The sequence below is a fragment of the Pristiophorus japonicus genome, chromosome 27 (assembly GCF_044704955.1).
Source record: "Pristiophorus japonicus isolate sPriJap1 chromosome 27, sPriJap1.hap1, whole genome shotgun sequence".
NCBI lineage: Eukaryota > Metazoa > Chordata > Chondrichthyes > Pristiophoridae > Pristiophorus > Pristiophorus japonicus.
This window is the reverse complement of record NC_092003.1, coordinates 1,634,356-1,651,136: the sequence shown is the minus strand read 5'-3', so window position 1 is coordinate 1,651,136 and position 16,781 is coordinate 1,634,356. Positions and strand designations below refer to the sequence as shown.

The following is a 16,781-nucleotide window of genomic DNA, read 5'->3' as shown; positions in this document are numbered from 1 at the left end:
AGTGGGACTCGGTGCGAGTTAGGACACGGGGCAGTGAGCACAGGGAGTGATGGGTGAGAGGGACTTGGTCCAAGTTAGGACATGGGTCAGTGAGCACAGGGGGTGATGGGTGAGCGGGACTGGGTGTGAGTTAGGACACGGGGTCAGTGAGCACAGGGGGTGATGGGTGAGCGGGACTGGGTGCGAGTTAGGATACGGAGCAGCAGAGTTTTGGAACACCTCTAGTTTACATCGGGTAGTTTGTGGGAGGCCGGCCAGGAGTGCGTTGGAATAGTCAAGTCTGGAGGTAACAAAGGCAGGGATGAGGGTTTCAGCAGTGGATGAGCTGGCGATGTTACGGGGGTGGAAATAGGCGGTTTTAATTATGCCGCGGATATGTGGCCGTAAACTCACTTCAGGGTCAGATGTGATACCCAGATTGCAAACAGTCTTGTTCTTGTGGTGGCTGGTGTGCTACGATTACCACACGTTAAAAAAATACACGCACAAGCATCTTCAACCCTTCAAGATCATCAGAGGCAGTCCCTCGGAATCGAGGAAGACTTGCTTCCACTCTAAAAGTGAGTTCTTAGGTGGCTGAACAGTCCAATATGGGAATTACAGTCTCTGTCACAGGTGGGACAGACAGTGGTTGAGGGAAGGGGAGGGTGGGACTGGTTTGCCGCACGCTCCTTCCGCTGCCTGCGCTTGTTTCCTGCATGCTCTCTGTTATATATGTAAACATTGTAACTGAGTAAGACTTACCACCAGAGGGCGCAACTGTTGGAGGCCCACGGGTCACCTGCACACCTCATGCAAGTGAGTATAAAAGGTTGTCTGCCAGGCTGCTTAGGCATTCTGGAGTTGTATTAAAGAGACTAAGGTCATATCAGTTTTAGCTCACAGTACTCAGTCTTGTGGAGTTCGTCCATACTTAACACTCTCGGTGACGAGACTCGAGGTGCTCAGCGCCCTCCCGGATGCACTTCCTCCACTTCGGGCGGACTGGTCTTTGGCCAGGGACTCCCAGGTGTCGGTGGGGATGTTGCACTTTATCAGGGAGGCTTTGAGGGTGGTCCCTGTAACGTTTCCTCTGCCCACCTTGGGTTCGTTTGCCGTGACGGAGTTCCAAGTAGAGCGCTTGCTTTGGGAGTCTTGTGTCAGGCATGCGGACAATGTGGCCCTGCCCAGCGGAGCTGGTCGAGTGTGGTCAGTGCTTCGATGCTGGGGATGTTGGCCTGGTCGAGGACGCTAACGTTGGTGCGTCTGTCCTCCCAGGGGATTTGTAGGATCTTGCGGAGACGTCGTTGGTGGTATTTCTCCAGCGATTCGAGGTGCCTAATGTACATGGTCCATGTCTCTGAGCCAGACAGGAGAGCGGGTACAATTACAGCCCTGTAGCGCATGAGCTTGGTGGCAGTTTTGAGGGCCTGGTCTTCAAACACTCTTTACCTCAGGCGGCCGAAGGCTGCACTGGCGCACTGGAGGCCGTGTTGGATCTCGTCGTCGATGTCTGCTCTTGTGTGTGTTGATGCAGGTGAGACCCTTCGAAGAATCCTCCAGCTCCTGCATCATGTAGGCCGAAATCAGGTCGAACTTGGGGAACGTCTTGCCTCCTGCCAGCGTCGCAAATAGATCGTCTGCCTTAGGTAGCGGGTATTGGTCCTGTAGCGAGAATCGATTAATAGTTACTTTATAATCGCCGCAAATCCTGACCGTGCCATCACTTTTGAGTACTGGAACAATCGGGCTGGCCCACTCGCTGAATTCCACTGGGGAGATGATGCCCTCGCGATGCAGCCTGTCCAACTCGATTTCCACTCTCTCCCTCATCATGTGGTGAATGGGTCGTGCCTCTGGGACCAAGTGGATCTGCACCTTCGCCCCGGAAAAGTTTTCAATGCCTGGCTCAAAAAGGGAAGGAAATTTGTGAAGAACCTGGGTACATGAGGCCTCATCGACATGTGATAGCGCTCGGATGTCATCCCAGTTCCAGCGGATTTTGCCCAGCCAGCTCCTTCCAAGCAGTGTGGGGCCATTGCCTGGGACAATCCAGAGTGGCAGTTCATGCACCGTGCCCTCGTAGGTGACCTTGACCATGGCGCTGCCCAGGACAGTGATGAGCTCTTTGGTGTACGTTCTCAGTTTCGTGTGGATGGGGCTCAGGGCTGGTCTGAGTGTCTTGTTGTACCACAGTCTCTCAAACATCTTTTTACTCATGATGGATTGGCTAGCGCCAGTGTCCAGTTCCATGGCTACGGGTAAGCCATTCAATTTTACATTTAGCATTATAGGTGGACATTTCGTCGAAAATGTGTGCACCCCGTGTACTTCAGCATCTGCCTCCTCTCTCTGAGGCTCGAAATTGCTTTGATCCACCATGGACCGATATTCCTCTGCACGTGGTGGTTAGCAGGTTTTGCAGAGCTTGCAGCTCATTGGAGGTGCCCCATTGTTCCACAGCTCTTGCAAACATACCCTTTGAAGCGGCATGAATAGGCTGAATGGAAGTCTCCACAATGCCAATAAGGTGAGAATTGCCTTGCATTCATCCTTTGTTGCGGACTCTGAGTCATCTGGGCATCTGGGTCACCTGAGGCCTGCTGGCAGTTGCAGACTTGTGGTTTCTGCCCTGTACATTGCTGCTCGCAAACACAGTAACAGTTAATTTATGAACATTGCTAGCACTTGTGTGTTGAGAGATTTGTTTGGTGTTAACACTGGTGGACATAAACGCCTGTGCTATCGCAATGGCCTTACTGAGGGTCGGTGTCTCTACAGTCAAAAGTTTTCGTAGGATGGTCTCGTGGCCAGTGCCCAGTACAAAAAAGTCTCTGAGCATCTGCTCCAGGTAGCCATCAAACTCACATTGTTCTGCAAGTCGCCTTAGCTCGGCGACGTAGCTCACCACATCCTGACCTTCAGATCGCTGGCACGTGTAGAACCGATACCTCGCCATCAGCACGCTCTCCCTCGGGTTAAGATGCTCCCGAACCAGTGTACACAGCTCCTCATACGACTTATCTGTGGGTTTCACCGGAGCCAGAAGATTCTTCATGAGGCTGTAGGTCGGTGCCCCGCAGACTGTGAGGAGGACCAATCTCCTTTTTGCAGCTTCCTTCTCCGTCCAGCTCGTTGGCTACAAAGTACTGGTCTAGCCGGTCGACATAGGCTTCCCAGTCCTCACCCTCCGAGAACTTCTCCAGGATGCCCACACTTTGCTGCATCTTTGCGTTGGATACTCGTCGCCAGTTATTGTGTTCCTAACACAGATGAGGCTGCACACAGGGAGGTTAAAGTAACAGTGACCTCAGTCTTTAATAAGACACTCCAGAGTGAGGAACAGGCCTTAGGGCCCGGCTTATATACAGTGCTCCCAAGGGATGCACCCCCTGGTGGCGGAACATGGGAGTGCATGCTTTACACATACACAACATAAGGGCTGGCGCTGCTCCCTGCATTTTTATTGCAGCTGTTGCGCTGTAAAAATCATGTTTGTTGTACCCCGTAGGGGACGAAATCCGCATTGTGATTCCGGGAGGAGCTCCTCAGCTGATAACAGGGAGATTCCCCTGTAGTTGCTGCAGTCGGACTTGTCCCCTTTTTTAAAGATGGTCACGATCACTGCATCTCCAAGATCTCCTGACATGCTCTCCCCCCTCCAGTGTCAACAGAGCCTCTCCGCCATACTTTAGTGCCTCAGCAGGGATTCCATCCGCTCCCGACGCCTTGTTGTTCTTTGAGCTGGCGGATGGCCTTTTCTACCTGGTGCAGGGCTGGGGCTTTGCTGAGTTGGTGGCGGGTCGCATGCTGCGGGATGGAGTCGAGGACACTCGAGTCAAAGGCAGAGTCTCGATTGAGGAGGTCTTCGAAGTGCTGCTTCCAGTGGACCCTGAGCAGCAGTGGGGTGGGGCCTTGGGTGCTTGGGCCAGTCGGTGGCCTTGACTGTGATGAAGAATGCTCGCACGTTGTGGTTGTCGGCCAACTGCTGTATCTCCTGGGCTTTCTCCACCTCCTGTTCTTTAGGTCCCGGCTTTTTTGTTGGACCTCAGCCGTAAGCCGTCTGTAATGCTGCCTTGCTGCTCCTGAGTTGGGTTGTTGTTTAAGGCTCAGAAATGCCCTGCGCTCGCGTTCTATTAGCTCCTGGATCTCCCGGCCATTCTCATCAAACCAGTCCTGGTGTTTCCTGGTTGAGTGACCGAGCGTCTCTTCACAGGCACTGGCTGTGGAGGCCTGGAGGGCAGACCAAGCGCTGTGGGCATTCTGCGTCTCGGGGTCATCAAGTCACGCCAGGTTAGCTGTGAGGCACTGGCTGGATAGGGCTCTCTTAGCGGGATGTCACTCAATATAACATCTGTGTGCCCATCTATTTGTGGTGTGAAGAGTGTGATTCTCGTCACAAGGGACTGCCTAGTTCTTATACTGAAATCCTTGTGTAATAAAGGCCAACATACCATTCCTCAATCGCTTGCTGTACCTGCAGGTTAACTTTCAGTGATTGGTACAAGGACCCCCAGGTCCCTCTGAACACCGACATTCCCCGATCTCTCACCGTTTAAACAATACAGAAGTCCCACTGCACAGCCGCTTGATACAATGCCAGGGGTGAACCGCGAATCACTGTCGTGCCTTGGTTGACCGGACCCCTGCGGTGTAACACTGCCGGGGGCCGGGTGGGGCAGGGAGGGTTGCGGGCGTTTGGATATGGATTTCTTGGGTGGTGTGCGAGAGAGCAGGTTTTGGTATTTCAGGTATTTTGCCTGCGGGCAGGGCAGAGCCTGGGAGTGGCACAGTGCGTCACGCAGCAACGGCAAGCTGGCACCAGGCGAGCAAAGGTCCTGATAACGTCGGGCTCAAGGAAGTGCGACTTCTTCTGCCCAGGAGCAGCAACAGAGCTGGGAAATTCCCCACCTTTCTTCCTGGGGGGGTCCCGGTCCCGGGCCAGAGGCAGCGGACTGTCGGAGGGGGAGTACTGAGGGAATGCCGCACTGTCGGAGGGGCGGTACTGAGGGAGTGCCGCACTGTCGGAGGGGCAGTACTGAGGGAGTGCTGTACTGTCGGAGGGGCAGTACTGAGGGAGTGCCGCACTGTCGGAGGGGCGGTACTGAGGAAGTGCTGTACTGTCGGAGGGGCAGTACTGAGGGAGCGCCGCACTGTCGGAGGGGCGGTACTGAGGGAGCGCCGCACTGTCGGAGGGGCGGTACTGAGGGAGTGCCGCACTGTCGGAGGGGCGGTACTGAGGGAGCGCCGCACTGTCGGAGGGGCGGTACTGAGGGAGTGCCGCACTGTCGGAGGGGCAGTACTGAGGGAGCGCCGCACTGTCGGAGGGGCGGTACTGAGGGAGTGCCGCACTGTCGGAGGGGCGGTACTGAGGGAGTGCCGCACTGTCGGAGGGGCGGTACTGAGGGAGCGCCGCACTGTCGGAGGGGCAGTACTGAGGGAGTGCCGCACTGTCGGAGGGGCAGTACTGAGGGAGCGCCACACTGTCGGAGGGGCGGTACTGAGGGAGCGCCGCACTGTCGGAGGGGCGGTACTGAGGGAGCGCCGCACTGTCGGAGGGGCAGTACTGAGGGAGCGCCGCACTGTCGGAGGGGCGGTACTGAGGGAGCGCCGCACTGTCGGAGGTGCAGTACTGAGGGAGACTGGAATCCAAATAGGATTCTTGCAACCTCTTCATTATAACAGACAATGGAAAATATCACCGACCAATAAGAGATTAGTTCAGGCTAAATCAGCAAGTCAGATTTATTTACACTTAAATGATATATGGAAATGAATATTCCAAGCTCATTCTAGAAAAATATAAGACAACCATATTAAAAGACACATAAATACAAAGGGAACCTTCAAAAATCAATGGCCCTTCAGTCTGTTGAAACAGAACCATCTCTTGGGATAATTCCAGATAATTGCAGTGTGGGACTTTCAACTGAGATACGTTGTTCGAACACTCACAGGAACCTTCAGCCTGTTGCAGTAAAACTACAGCTCGGTCCACTCGCTATAACCCCTTTCGTACCAGACCACAAGAGAAAATTATAAGTCTGTGTGGCATCAAAAACCACAACCACCGACTTCTAAATGGAGACAATGTTTTTACGCAGCGAGTTGTTGTGATCGGGAACGCGCTGCCTGAAAGGGCGGTGGGAGCAGATTCAATCGTGACTTTCAAACCGGGAATTGGATCAATACTGGGACAGGAGAAATGTGCCGGGGCTGTGGGGAGTGGGACTGATTGGATCGCACTGTCACAGAGCCGGCACAGCACGGGCTCGAGGGGCCCAATGGATGACAGGTGAGCGTTTGGTCGCGATGTTCCCCAAGGCCAAATAGCCTGCCGGGAGGTTACACGCACGTCGTTGCTTGCAGAAGCGGCATTTTCGCGCGAGCGTAGGGTTGGGCCATCCGTGGGGGTAATTTCGCGCTCTGTCCGTTCCCCGTCTTCCCTCCCTCCCCACTCGCAAACCCTATACCCCGTGGCACCCCACCCTGAGCCGGGACACCTCATTGGCTCCAGCCCCCTGTTATGACACAGCTCGCACTGCATGGCCACCGTCGAGGCTGACTCGGAGGCTGAGAGTATTGAGAGATGACGGAAGTGCCCTTATCCTATTGACCATCAGTCTGGTGGTATCTCGGCACCGTTCGAGAGAGACACAATTGAATAATTTACTGTGTAAACAGGCACTGGACTAGACTGACTGACATCGTTTCCCAGCGGCTGGTTTTAAACGAGGGCAGTTCAGTAACATTCGATGTCGTTCATTCAGAATTCAGCAAACATTTGCATAGCATTCTATTACTTCCTTATAAACCCCAGTTATATTACAGTATCAGCCATGGCTCACTGGCTCACTCTCGCCTCTGAGTCAGGAGGTTGTGGGTTCAAGTCTCACTCCAGGGACTAGAGCACATAAATTAGGCTGCCGCTCCCAGGGCAGTGCTGAGGGAGCCCCGCACTGTCGGAGGGGCAGTACTGAGGGAGTCCCGCACTGTCGGAGGGGCAGTACTGAGGGAGCACCGCACTGTCGGAGGGGCGGTACTGAGGGAGCACCGCACTGTCGGAGGGGCAGTGCTGAGGGAGCACCGCACTGTCGGAGGGGCGGTACTGAGGGAGCACCGCACTGTCGGAGGGGCGGTACTGAGGGAGCACCGCACTGTCGGAGGGGCGGTGCTGAGGGAGCACCGCACTGTCGGAGGGGCGGTACTGAGGGAGCACCGCACTGTCGGAGGGGCAGTGGTGAGGGAGCATCGCACTGTCGGAGGGGCGGTACTGAGGGAGCACCGCACTGTCGGAGGGGCGGTACTGAGGGAGCACCGCACTGTCGGAGGGGCGGTACTGAGGGAGCACCGCACTGTCGGAGGGGCTGTGCTGAGGGAGCACCGCACTGTCGGAGGGGCGGTACTGAGGGAGCACCGCACTGTCGGAGGGGCGGTGCTGAGGGAGTGCCGCACTGTCGGAGGGGCGGTACTGAGGGAGCACCGCACTGTCGGAGGGGCGGTGCTGAGGGAGCACCGCACTGTCGGAGGGGCAGTACTGAGGGAGTGCCGCACTGTCGGAGGGGCGGTGCTGAGGGAGCACCGCACTGTCGGAGGGGCGGTACTGAGGGAGTGCCGCACTGTCGGAGGGGCGGTACTGAGGGAGGGCCGCACTGTCGGAGGGGCGGTGCTGAGGGAGTGCCGCACTGTCAGAGGGGCGGTACTGAGGGAGTGCCGCACTGTCGGAGGGGCAGTACTGAGGGAGCGCCGCACTGTCGGAGGGGCGGTACTGAGGGAGCGCCGCACTGTCGGAGGGGCGGTACTGAGGGAGCGCCGCACTGTCGGAGGGGCGGTACTGAGGGAGCGCCGCACTGTCGGAGGGGCGGTACTGAGGGAGCGCCGCACTGTCGGAGGGACGGTACTGAGGGAGCGCCGCACTGTCGGAGGTGCCGTCTTTCGGATGAGACGTTAAACCGAGGCCCCGTCTGCCCTCTCGGGTGGATGTAAAAGATCCTGGGGCCACTATTGGAAGAAGAGCAGGGGGAGTTCTCCCCGGTGTCCTGGGGCCAATATTTATCTCTCGACCAACATCACTAAAACAGATGATCTGGGTCATTATCACATCGCTGTGTGTGGGAGCTTGCTGTGCGCAAATTGGCGTTTCCCACATTACAACAGTGGCTGCTCTTTAAATAAAGTACTTCATTGGCTGTGAGGCGCTGTGGGACGTCCTGAGGTGGTGACAGGCGCTATATATAAATGCAAGTCATCTTTGAGACCAGCAAAGAAAGGGTTAACCCATCGATCCACTTGCCTGGAATTCTAAGAAGACATTAAGATATAAACAGAATGCAAATGAAATTCCCGGGCGGTAACTGTTATGATTGGTAACCAGCCACCGTCTCACTGGTTTAACCTGTCCAACCAAACTCTTCCGACACCAGAAACAACCCAATCTTTGAAAGAAAGAACCATCAAGCCAAATGGCACTTCACACATACGTGCTAAATTACAATTCTTTTCTGGCACAAATTTTGTTTCCGTGTCAACCACGGGAATCTGTGGCTGCAGTGATGATGTGCCTCTCTCTGTCTCAGCCCTCCGTCAGAGGGTTGTGGGTTCCTGCCCCCGCACCCGAGACTCGAACCCCGTAATCCAGGTCCGACACTCCCCCGGTGCCAGTGCTGAGGGAGCGCCGCACTGTCGGAGGGGCAGTACTGAGGGAATGCCGCACTGTCGGAGGGGCAGTACTGAGGGAGTGCCGCACTGTCGGAGGGGCAGTACTGAGGGAGTGCCGCACTGTCGGAGGGGCAGTACTGAGGGAGCGCCGCGCTGTCGGAGGGGCAGTACTGAGGGAGCGCCGCACTGTCGGAGGGGCAGTACTGAGGGAGCGCCGCACTGTCGGAGGGGCAGTACTGAGGGAGCACCGCACTCTCTCTCTCTTTCGATCTCTCTCGCTCTCTCTCTCTGTCTCTCCCTCTCTCTGTCTCTCCCTCTGTCTCGCTCTCTGTCTCTGACTCTCCCTCTGTATCTCTCTCGCTCTCTCTCTCTCTCTCTCTCTCTCCCTCTCCGTCTCCTCTCTCTCTCTCCCTCTCCGTCTCCTCTGTCTCTCTCCCTCTCTCTGTCTCTCTCTCTCCTCTCTCTCTCTGTCTCCCTCTCCCTCACTGTCTCCCTCTCCCTCTCTCTGTTTCTCTCTGTCTCTCTCTCTCCTTTCTCTCTCTCTATCTCCCTCTCTCAGCCTCTCTCTCCTCTCTCGCTATCTCCCTCTCTTTATTTCTCTCTCTCTCTCTCTCCCTATTCTCTCTCTTCCTCTTTCTGTCTCTCTACCTCCCTTTCTCTCTCCCCCTCTCTATCTCCCTCTCCCTCTCTCTCCCTTCCTCTCTCACTCTTCTTCTCTCTGTCTCTCTCCCTCCTTCCCTCTCTCTATCTCCCTCTCTCTCTCTATCTCCCTCTCTGTCTCTCTCTCTCCCTCTCTCTATCTCCCTGTCCTTCTCTCTCTCTCTCTCCCTCTTTCTATCTCCCTGTCCCTCTCTCTCTCTCTCTCTCCCTCTCTCTCTATCTCCCTGTCCCTCTCTCTCTCTCTCTCTCTCTCTCTCTCCCTCTCTCTCTATCTCCCTGTCCCTCTCTCTTTCTCTCTCTCCCTCTCTCTCTATCTCCCTGTCCCTCTCTCTCTCTCTCCCTCTCTCTATATCTCCCTGTCCCTCTCTCTCTCTCTCTCTCCCTCTCTCTATCTCCCTGTCCCCCCCTCTCTCTCTCTCTCTCTCTCTCCCTCTCTCTCTATCTCCCTGTCCCTCTCTCTCTCTCTCTCTCTCTCTCCCTCTCTCTCTATCTCCCTGTGCCTCTCTCTCTCTCCCTCTCTCTCACTGACACTGTTGATACTCCGGAGATATTACTGTATTTAAGAGTGAAAGTGTTGGGTTTGCCATGGGCTATTTCCTCGGGTTCTGTTGTGCTGATCACTCCCACTGCCACACTCCCCATGCTGGGATGCCCCATATTGAGCTCAATGAGAGTGGGATCGCACTGTGCAGTCTGACACTATATCACGCCGAGGGGATTGTGTAGTCTGCATGTTGGGACAGTCCAGTCCGTCGATGGACAGCCCAAACACACAATGTGTGAGCCGACACTCGGGGTACTCACTGACAACTGCTGCCCTTCACTGGTCACCAGTGATTGAACAGAACATCATAAAACACAGGCTGTTACAGACTGTGCGAACATATCTTGGGCAGTAAAAGTCATGGAGACCATTCCATCGACAAATGGTTCTCAAACACACATTGCAACTCCGTGCCTTATATTGTGATGGCCCCGGGATCTTTTACATCGACCCGAGAGGGCAGACAGGGCCTCGGTTTAACCTCTCATCCGAAATACCGCCCCTCCCACAGTGCGGCACTCCCTCAGTACTGTCCCTCCGACAGTGCGGGGCTCCCTCAGTACCACCCCTCCGACAGTGCGGCACTCCCTCAGTACTGTCCCACCGACACTGCGGGGCTCCCTCAGTACCACCCCTCCGACAGTGCGGCGCTCCCTCAGTCCTGTCCCTCCGACAGTGCGGCGTTCCCTCAGTACTGCCCTTCCGACAGTGCGGCGCTCCCTCAGTACCGTCCCTCCGACACTGCGGGGCTCCCTCAGTACCACCCCTCCGACAGTGCGGCGCTCCCTCAGTACTGTCCCTCCGACAGTGCGGCGCTCCCTCAGTACCGTCCCTCCGACAGTGAGGCACTCCCTCAGTACTGTCCCTCCGACAGTGCGACACTCCCTCAATACTGCCCCTCCGACAGTGCGGAGCTGCCTCAGTACTGCCCCTCCGACAGTGCGGCACTCCCTCAGTACCGCCCTCCGACAGTGCGGTGCTCCCTCAGTACTGCCCCTCCGACAGTGCGGCACTCCCTCAGTACTGCCCCTCCGACAGTGCGGCGCTCCCTCAGTACTGTCCCTCCGACACTGCGGGGCTCCCTCAATACTGCCCCTCCGACAGTGCGGCACTCCCTCAGTACTGCCCCTCCGACAGTGCGGTGCTCCCTCAGTACCGCCCCTCCGACAGTGCGGCGCTCCCTCAGTACTGTCCCTCCGACAGTGCGGCACTCCCTCAGTACTGCCCCTCCGACAGTGTGGCACTCCCTCAGTACTGCCCCTCCGACAGTGCGGTGCTCCCTCAGTACCGCCCCTCCGACAGTGCGGCGCTCCCTCAGTACTGTCCCTCCGACAGTGCGGCACTCCCTCAGTACTGCCCCTCCGACAGTGAGGCACTCCCTCAGTACTGCCCCTCCGACAGTGCGGCACTCCCTCAGTACTGCCCCTCCGACAGTGCGGCACTCCCTCAGTACTGCCCCTCCGACAGTGCGGTGCTCCCTCAGTACTGCCCCTCCGACAGTGCGGCACTCCCTCAGTACTGCCCCTCCGACAGTGCGGCACTCCCTCAGTACTGCCCCTCCGACAGTGCGGCACTCCCTCAGTACCGCCCCTCCGACAGTGCGGGACTCCCTCAGTACTGCCCCTCCGACAGTGCGGCACTCCCTCAGTACCGCCCCTCCGACAGTGCGGCACTCCCTCAGTACTGCCCCTCCGACAGTGCGGTGCTCCCTCAGTACTGCCCCTCCGACAGTGCGGCACTCCCTCAGTACTGCCCCTCCGACAGTGCGGGACTCCCTCAGTACTGCCCCTCCGACAGTGCGGCACTCCCTCAGTACTGCCCCTCCGACAGTGCGGCACTCCCTCAGTACTGCCCCTCCGACAGTGCGGGACTCCCTCAGTACTGCCCCTCCGACAGTGCGGGACTCCCTCAGTACTGCCCTCCGACACACTATCTGCTGCTAACCTCAGTTAACGCAGACACCGAGGTGTCACACACAGATACAGTCCCAAGCACTTTGGACCATTCACAAAGAGGATGCAATGTCAGCCGAGGCTCAGTGTCACCCAGACAGAAAGTTTAGGTCCCACTCCAGGGACGCCACACAATTGTCTAGGCCGACACTCCCAGTGCACTGCTGAGGGAGTGCCGCACTGTCGGAGGGGCACTGCTGAGGGAGTGCCGCACTGTCGGAGGGGCAGTACTGAGGGAGCGCCGCACTGTCGGAGGGGCACTGCTGAGGGAGTGCCGCACTGTCGGAGGGGCAGTACTGAGGGAGCGCCGCACTGTCGGAAGGGCAGTACTGAGGGAGCGCCGCACTGTCGGAGGGGCAGTACTGAGGGAGCGCCGCACTGTCGGAAGGGCAGTACTGAGGGAGCGCCGCACTGTCGGAGGGGCAGTACTGAGGGAGTGTCGCACTGTCGGAGGGGCAGTACTGAGGGAGTGCCGCACTGTCGGAGGGGCAGTACTGAGGGAGTGTCGCACTGTCGGAGGGGCAGTACTGAGGGAGTGTCGCACTGTCGGAAGGGCAGTACTGAGGGAGCGCCGCACTGTCGGAGGGGCAGTACTGAGGGAGTGTCGCACTGTCGGAGGGGCAGTACTGAGGGAGTGCCGCACTGTCGGAGGGGCAGTACTGAGGGAGTGTCGCACTGTCGGAGGGGCAGTACTGAGGGAGCGCCGCACTGTCGGAGGGGCAGTACTGAGGGAGCGCCGCACTGTCGGAGGGGCAGTACTGAGCAAGCGCCGCACTGTCGGAGGGGCAGTACTGAGGGAGCGCCGCACTGTCGGAGGGGCAGTACTGAGGGAGCGCCGCACTGTCGGAGGGGCAGTACTGAGGGAGCGCCGCACTGTCGGAGGGGCAGTACTGAGGGAGCGCCGCACTGTCGGAGGGGCAGTACTGAGGGAGTGTCGGAGGGGCGGTACTGAGGGAGCGCCGCACTGTCGGAGGGGCAGTACTGAGGGAGTGCCACACTGTCGGAGGGGCAGTACTGAGGGAGTGCCACACTGTCGGAGGGGCAGTACTGAGCAAGCGCCGCACTGTCGGAGGGGCAGTACTGAGGGAGCGCCGCACTGTCGGAGGGGCAGTACTGAGGGAGAGCCGCACTGTCTGAGGGGCAGTACTGAGGGAGCTCCGCACTGTCGGAGGGACAGTACTGAGGGAGTGCCGCACTGTCGGAGGGGCAGTACTGAGGGAGTGCCGCACTGTCGGAGGGGCAGTACTGAGGGAGTGCCGCACTGTCGGAGGGGCAGTACTGAGGGAGCTCCGCACTGACGGAGGGGCAGTACTGAGGGAGGCCGCACTGTCGGAGGGGCAGTACTGAGGGAGCTCCGCACTGTCGGAGGGGCAGTACTGAGGGAGGCCGCACTGTCGGAGGGGCAGTACTGAGGGAGCGCCGCACTGTCGGAGGGGCAGTACTGAGGGAGTGTCGCACTGTCGGAGGGGCAGTACTGAGGGAGCGCCGCACTGTCGGAGGGGCAGTACCGAGGGAGCGCCGCACTGTCGGAGGGGCAGTACTGAGGGAGCGCCGCACTGCCGGAGGGGCAGTACTGAGGGAGTGCCGAACTGTCGGAGGGGCGGTACTGAGGGAGTGCCGCACTGTAGGAGGGGCAGTACCGAGGGAGCGCCGCACTGTCGGAGGGGCAGTACTGAGGGAGCGCCGCACTGTCGGAGGGGCAGTACCGAGGGAGCGCCGCACTGTCGGAGGGGCAGTACTGAGGGAGTGCCGCACTGTCGGAGGGGCAGTACTGAGGGAGCGCCGCACTGTCGGAGGGGCAGTACTGAGGGAGTGTCGGAGGGGCAGTACTGATGGAGCGCCGCACTGTCGGAGGGGCAGTACTAAGGGAGTGCCGCACTGTCGGAGGGGCAGTACTGAGGGAGTGCCGCACTGTCGGAGGGGCAGTACTGAGGGAGTGCCGCACTGTCGGAGGGGCAGTACTGAGCAAGCGCCGCACTGTCGGAGGGGCAGTACTGAGGGAGCGCCGCACTGTCGGAGGGGCAGTACTGAGGGAGTGCCGCACTGTCGGAGGGGCAGTACTGAGGGAGCGCCGCACTGTCTGAGGGGCAGTACTGAGGGAGCTCCGCACTGTCGGAGGGACAGTACTGAGGGAGTGCCGCACTGTCGGAGGGGCAGTACTGAGGGAGTGCCGCACTGTCGGAGGGGCAGTACTGAGGGAGTGCCGCACTGTCGGAGGGGCAGTACTGAGGGAGTGCCGCACTGTCGGAGGGGCAGTACTGAGGGAGCTCCGCACTGTCGGAGGGGCAGTACTGAGGGAGGCCGCACTGTCGGAGGGCCAGTACTGAGGGAGCTCCGCACTGTCGGAGGGGCAGTACTGAGGGAGGCCGCACTGTCGGAGGGGCAGTACTGAGGGAGCGCTGCACTGTAGGAGGGGCAGTACTGAGGGAGAGTCGCACTGTCGGAGGGGCAGTACTGAGGGAGCGCCGCACTGTCGGAGGGGCAGTACTGAGGGAGTGCCGCAATGTAGGAGGGGCAGTACCGAGGGAGCGCCGCACTGTCGGAGGGGCAGTACTGAGGGAGCGCCGCACTGTCGGAGGGGCAGTACCGAGGGAGCGCCGCACTGTCGGAGGGGCAGTACTGAGGGAGCGCCGCACTGCCGGAGGGGCAGTACTGAGGGAGTGCCGCACTGTCGGAGGGGCAGTACCGAGGGAGTGCCGCACTGTAGGAGGGGCAGTACCGAGGGAGCGCCGCACTGTCGGAGGGGCAGTACTGAGGGAGCGCCGCACTGTCGGAGGGGCAGTACCGAGGGAGTGCCGCACTGTCGGAGGGGCAGTACTGAGGGAGCGCCGCACTGTCGGAGGGGCAGTACCGAGGGAGTGCCGCACTGTCGGAGGGGCAGTACTGAGGGAGTGCCGCACTGTAGGAGGGGCAGTACCGAGGGAGTGCCGCACTGTCGGAGGTGTCGTCTTTCTAATAAGACGTTAAACTGAGGCTCCGTCTGCCCTCTCGGGTGTGTAAAAGATCCAACGACCACTATTGGAAGAAGAGCAGGGGAGTTCTCGAGCAAATTGGGGGTTTGTCAACCACGTCACTGCCCCTTTAAGAGGAACATGCAATAACTTTGTTTTTAAATACCATCCCAACAGAGCAGAACTTGACAGGACACCTGACGATTGTGGAGTGATCTGTACCCGATCGCTAATGTGTGTTTTACACAATGCACCCACTCAAGGTTTAATGCTCCCGCATAAACACTCCCCACGCCTTGTCTCTGAGCCCTGTACCTGTACCTGTCACTTGGACCCGTCCTCACACACATCCACCTCCTCCTCTGCTGGTGACGGGGCTGTAGGCAGGGAGTCCTGTGATATCCAGCTCGAGCCAGCTCAAGGAACCCTCACACCTTGTGCCAGCCACACTGCTCAGCACAGCATACTTGGTGCTGTCTTTCTCTCCCTCTGTCTCTCCCTCTGACCCCCTCTCTCTCTCTCTCTCTCTGTCTCTCTCTCTCCCTCTGCCACCCCTCTCTCTCTCTCTCTCTCTCTCTCTCTCTGTCTCTCTCTCTCTCTGGCCCCCCTCTCTCTCTCTCTGTCTCTCTCTCTCTGTCCCTCTCTCTCTCTCTCTCTCACTCTCTGTCCCCCTCTCGCTCTGTCTCTCTCTCCCTCTGACCCCCCCTCTCTCTCTCTCTCTGTCTCTCGCTCTGTCCCCCTCTCTCTCTCTCTCTCTCTCTCTCTCTTTTCTCTCTGACTGTCTCTGCCTCTCTCTCTGTCTCTCTCTCTCTCCGTCCCTCTTTCTCTCTGTCTCTTTCTGTCTGTCCCTCTCTGTCTTTCCGTCTCTCTGTTCGTCTCTCTCTGACTCTCTACATCTCTATCTCTATCTCTCTGAGTCTCTCTCTCTCTCTCTCTCTCTCTGTCTCTCTCTCTGTCTGTGTTACTCTCTCTTATACTCTCACTCTCTCTCTCTCTCTCTCTCAGTCTCTCTCTCTGTCTCTCTCTCTCTCTGACTGTGTTACCCTCTCTTACACTCTCACTCTCTCTCTGTCTGTCTGTCTCACTCTCTCGTTTACACTCTCGCTCCCTCACTTTCTCCCTCTGTCTCTCCCCCTCCAGCTTATGCCAAGTGCTCCCTCTATGGACAGCGATCTGCTGCTCCCTCTCACTTCCCTCCGCTGTCTGTCAATCTTCCTGTGCCCGTGCAGTCTAAACGGCTTTGCATGCAGAATATGAACTAAAGGAAGAGGAGGGGGCCATTCGGCCCCTCGGGTCTGCTGCGCCATTCGATGAGATGGCGGCTGACCTGTGTCTCAACCCCGAAGGAGAAAGGGGATTGACCCCTGACCCCTCTGTCGTGCCCACGTGCTGATCTCTGGCACTCGATGGCACCCCGATTAGATTTTAAATGGGGGGGGAGGGGTTGGTCGTGTTGTGCTGCTCCTTCGGCTGGGAACTCTCTCATCGCTACGATGCTCCCCTTGGTCAAATAACTTGCTGACACTAACTCTCGGCTCACTGCTTGTGGAGTGAGGGGTTGCGGGGGGGAGTGGGTGGGGCAGGTAATTGTAGCAAAGAAAATCAGCAAGTCTGGGGCCCTAGCCCCTGACAGTAAATGCTGATTGTCTCTCAGTCTCACATCTACAATCCTCCGAGTCACTTTGCAACGCAGAGTACTTGTGCCGATGTTTAAATTCATGTTGATAATTTATGATCGGCTGCTGCAGTGAGGCAGAGAGGTGTTGACAGAGCAGGCTGGGGGGGGAGGGGCGAATCCTGGCCAAGGCAAAGGGCACCCCAGACATGGGCACCCCCGATTGTCCAAACCAAATCCACTCTCTTACCCTCCCCAAACTGCCCCTCACCCTAACATCAGCACTCGGGAACATCTGTTCCGCACACGTGAGCCTTCGACAGTGAGTGTCAGCTATTCGGCCTTGGGGGGAGGCAATCCCCGCCCGTGTGCCCTCCTGATATCGGCGCGCACGTACTTTTTAAGCAGGGGGCCTCTGGACA

At 58.2% G+C, this 16,781-nt stretch overlaps 1 protein-coding gene across 2 annotated transcripts in view; it reads right to left on the bottom strand.

The window, feature by feature from the left end:
• LOC139239397 (muscarinic acetylcholine receptor M1-like) overlaps window positions 1–15,261 on the bottom strand; it is a 40,923-nt gene extending 25,662 nt beyond the window's left edge. Inside the window, exon 1 of one of the 2 annotated variants that reach the window (XM_070868088.1) lies at window positions 15,066–15,261. The gene's annotated coding sequence lies outside the window, so the exon portion shown is untranslated. Of the gene's footprint in view, window positions 1–744; window positions 768–15,065 lie in introns of those variants that run through there. The other variant, XM_070868089.1, reaches the window with a different exon arrangement.
• Window positions 15,262–16,781: the final 1,520 nt, after the last annotated feature.